The following is a 4,829-nucleotide window of genomic DNA, read 5'->3' as shown; positions in this document are numbered from 1 at the left end:
CCCCCTCTTGTTCACTCTGCTGACACATGACTGCTCTGTGATGCACCCGAACTGTCCCGTGATGAAGTTTGCAGATGACACATCGGTAGTGGGATGCATGACCAACAGGGATGAGTCTGAATACAGCAAGGAGGTGAACACTTGGTGAGCTGGTGCAGAGAAAACTGAATCTGCATCAGTGTAAAAAAACAAGTAAAACCAAGATGATGATGGTGGACTTCAGGAGGGGTAGATCTGTTCACCTCAGCTGGAGCTGCAACACTTCCTGCTGGGGAACTCAGTTCTGAGAAGCTTTTACTCGAATTTTAAAATCCTGGTGCTGATCCTCAGAGCCTTCCCTAGCCAGGCTCCCTCCTACACCAGAGAGTTGTTATGTCCCTACGCCCCCTCTTGGAGGCTGAGTCACTGACCAGAACCTACTGAATGTCCCTCGTACCCATTTCAGGACCTGGGGGGGGCTGCTCTTTCCAGGCTGTTTCTCCTTACGGTGCTTGGACTCTGCTGATGCTTTTAAGACTAATCTCAAAACCCACTCATTCCAACAAGCATTTTAACTACGGCAGGTTAGGGGTTGTTTATGACTCTCATGTTATTTTCATTTTTAAACTTCCTCTTCTGTCATTTTCAGTGTTTTCCATTTATTATTATTGTATTCACAGTTTATTGTTCTTTTGTGATTCACTTTGTCACTTTGTCTGTGAAATATGTAAATACACTTTTACTTACTTACTTACTTACTTACTTACTTACTTACTTACTTACTTACTTACTTACTTACTTACTTACTTACTTACTTACTTACTTACTTACTTACTTACTTACTTACTTACTTACTTACTTACTTACTTACTTACTTACTTTGACATGTTGAGTCATTTAGATTTTTAGTAGATTTTTCATTAACTAAATTTTTTATAATTAGTATGACAGATATTAGTCAACGTATTTGAATGAAAGTAACATTAAAACAATCTGTTGGTTCCCTGTTAACACTATTGTACTTATCATCCTTTTATTTTTCTGTTTTACAGTTAATGGAATGGAGGTGTAAACTCTGCACATCTGTGGAGTCATCAAAAGGGACACTTCTCAAACATTACAGAGTGAATCACGGTTTATGACTCTCATGTTATTTTCATTTTTAAACTTCCTCTTCTTACTTACTTACTTACTTACTTACTTACTGACTGGTTTGACAATAAAACTCCTTGAACCTTTGAATAGTTGAATCCTTGAATGATTTCTGTGTGTGAAACAGTAAAAGGTCTCTTCACAAAGATTTGTTTAATCTATTCCAGCTCAGTGCCATTGATAATGACATTTGCTAACCTTCTTGCAAAGTTTTTCTTGTTAATCTCGATTTAAGAAAGTAAACATTCCTCCATCTGACAACAGCAGGGGTTACCCTCCTGACCCATTTAGTAATGAACAGATGCTCATTGACACCACCCTCCTTCCCCTGGCTTGCATCTAATTTTCTTAACCCTATAAAACCTAAAACAGTGATTTTACAGTTTTTGCCCCTTTTCCTGTGATGAATAACGTTGACCTTGTTTATGACCTAGAGCATTTGATGACAGTGTTGCAACAGGGGATATTTGTGTTTAAACATATTCAAATTTTCACAAGACACAGCTGTGGTGCAAAAGATACATTGTACAGAAAATGAACTTAAATATATCCTTCAAGCACAAAAACAACTTCAACTTAACACAGAAGGTTTATATAGGTCCTGCCATCTAATCGAGTTCATATACTGCTGAGACCTCATATGGGGGTATATCCACTTTAAAAAAGGAGTACCAAGGGCTTTGCATTTACTAGGATTTACCCAGGAGATTTGTGCTTGCATCAGACTATTTATTTCCACTTACCGTAGGTTCCCTTTGAACTAATTTAACAATTGAATCCCTGATTAGTCTTGTTTTCATTTGCTATCTAAAAAACAGTAAAGAAAATTGTGCTTGGCTTTCTAAGCAAGTCAGTGTCTTTTTGACCCTTGATGTAAAAAAAATGTCTGAATTTGCACCAGAAACTAACATGTTTACAGCCTGGTTCAAAAACAGTTTCACCATAGAGACATAGAGTTTCACAATTTTCACCATAGAGACATTTGTATTACATTTATATTTTGATGTACGTCATGATGTCAATTAATATCAATCTCTCGGGCAGCAACTGCTAAAGGGCTCTACAAGTCCTCATTTCATCTGAATGAAAGGTGATGTAAGTCATTATCAAAGGTATAAACCTAAGCCAGTCATGCTAATATAGCTACCTTGTAAGGTGGGTGTGTTTAAGCCAGCATTCAAGCTTGCGTTTTGCTCTTGTTTGTCCATTTTGTGATTCACCAGGTTTAAGAGTGTCAATTTGAGGCCATGCAGTAAAAGGCAAAAACACTTTTCAGAACAGATATGGGTGATGTCACAGAGAGGTTGCCCAGTTCTCTTTATACAGTCTATGACACTAATGCTGTTTAAAGTTAAGATATAACATGTACTTCTTAAAATAGACCTTTTCACAAAAATTAACCAAAATTCATAGCTAATTATTCATTATTACCAAGTTGACATGCATTCTGGTGATTTTAAATAGACTATTTCCAAGCCAGTCATCAGAGTAAAAGGTTGCCGTTTGATGTCTAGAAAAATGCAGAGTTCGACTTCAGTATTAGGTCTTTGTTTTAGCTTTCATTTTGCTTTACTTTTGACATTTGACATTTTCTTTTCAATACACTCAAGGGAAAATCGGTTAGTTTCAGTTGAAAATCAAATCGGTAAGGCTTAGAAAAAGAATGATGGTTTGGCATGAAGTTTTTTGTTGGTTTCTTTGTTTTTTGTTGTTTTTTGGGGGAAATGACATTCTAGATTATTAATACATATTCATTTCACTATAGAAGCTAAAATGAAACTTTAAATTAATTTTTCTTCATATATTTATGACTATAAGACACCACAAAGGTTACATTTTTCTTCATTTATTCTGATTACTTTTCTTTTATTGCTTATCTTCAAAGATTATTACATGGTCAATAACCAACAAGTCACAGGGCATGGACATTGTTAATGACAAAAAAAATAGCAGCGTTTAGTATTAAAACTTTCATCCTGTTATGTGATAATCCAGGGGTGCATAACAAGAAAACATTCAAGTGAGGAGAATGTATTTGATGTTATTTGAAGTCATGACGTACTCCTGAATATAAAAAAAAAGTGTTTATGTCTTCCTTTGAAATTTTCTGAGCTCTGAGTTATATATATTCATTCATATTTTTCTTTCTGAGAATAGCCTGGTCAGGTTGATCCAGAGCCTAGGATAATTGAAGTCCAGAGCGTCTCCTTGGAAACCATCGGATGATGGAAAACCTGTGCTGTGACTATATGGAGGCAGGGCTCAGAAAAAGAAGGGAAAAACATCAAAATGCTAATTAATTCACATATACGGTAATAAAGTATCAAGCAATAGCTGATGATAAACGAGGAAAATAGCAGTTATGAAATCAAGAAGGTTTATAAAGCTTTAATTTTTGTTGAATATAATTAGGTGATTGTGTTTTGTTCAGTCAGTGTTTTTATTTTTTAGTTGTCCATCATCTTAATTCTAATCACAGTCATAGATAGAAAATGTATACATTTCAGAGCAAGGATCAAAATGACAGCACCACCTCTCTCCCTCCTGCCCTGCTCTCAGATTAAATTGTGCAGCTGAACAATCTGCAGAATGGGTTCATGTTTAAAAAAAACAGGCTCTGCAATCAAAAATAACACTTGAAGGAATCAATGTAGATGATTGGAAAGAGAGAAATAAAGAATCTTGAAGGTTGACCAGTTGAAAAGGGCTGGACTGCTTGTGTAGTTCAAAGACTGAAACAGTTGCATTAACAAATATAACCTGGGCATAAAGGAAAGTTGGTGAGATGCAAATTGTGTGCAAACACACTCAGAAAAAAGGGTCAAACCTGAATAGTCAGAGTGATGCTTAACTGCTGGTGAACAGTATCGGTACAAGTTCAGCTCAGTAACTTTTCCAGAATTATGCATTACACGTAGCTGCAATGCTGTTGAAAAATCTTTAAATATTTAACAATGTCTGTTTAGAGGTGGGTAAAGTTTTTATTATTTGCAGAGCAGTGAGACCGGTGGGTGGTGCTAAATTCAAAGCTGTGCATAGCTGATAAGTGATCAGAAGGTTAGTTGATATAATGTTGAAATAATGGAGAGAAAATAGTTTAAAAGCAGCTCTGTAAGCGAGTGGTGGATGAATGTGGTGGTTATTTTTGAAAAAAAAAAGACTATTTAAAATGTCTCACTCTCTTCAATCTTAGTTTGAGATGTGGACCGCCATCTTGTGAGATTTAAAGTCCATAAAGTGATTTTATACTTGTGCTGAATCTCAATCAAAGCTTACCTACCTGCTTCATAAAACACCTAAGTGTTGCCTCAGAGAGGTCAGACATGCTCAGAGCGATTAACATGAATCATATTTTGCAGGCAAAAGTTTGATTATATTAGTGTGAACTCAGTTTCAGGAGAGGTTGGTGACATACTGCGGTTGCAGTGAGGCATCTGTGAAAAGTATTACTGTTAAATTTGTCTTTTTTTAGGTTTTCACATCATTGTGAAGAAATGTTTGACTCATTGCAGTATTGTGTTAGATCAATTAGGTTTTTTGGGCATTTTCTTTTGCTCAGCTCTCAGGTCCCTCCCCAGCATTTCAACTGGATGGTGGGCTGGACTTCGACGAGGCCATTCCAGAACCGTAAGCATTTTAGTTTTTAGTTACTCTGGTGCAGATTTGATGGTGTGTTTGGGATCAAGTCCTCTTACATG

This window comes from Cololabis saira, chromosome 18 (assembly GCF_033807715.1).
Source record: "Cololabis saira isolate AMF1-May2022 chromosome 18, fColSai1.1, whole genome shotgun sequence".
Lineage (NCBI taxonomy): Eukaryota > Metazoa > Chordata > Actinopteri > Beloniformes > Belonidae > Cololabis > Cololabis saira.
Note: the sequence above shows the minus strand (reverse complement) of the source record.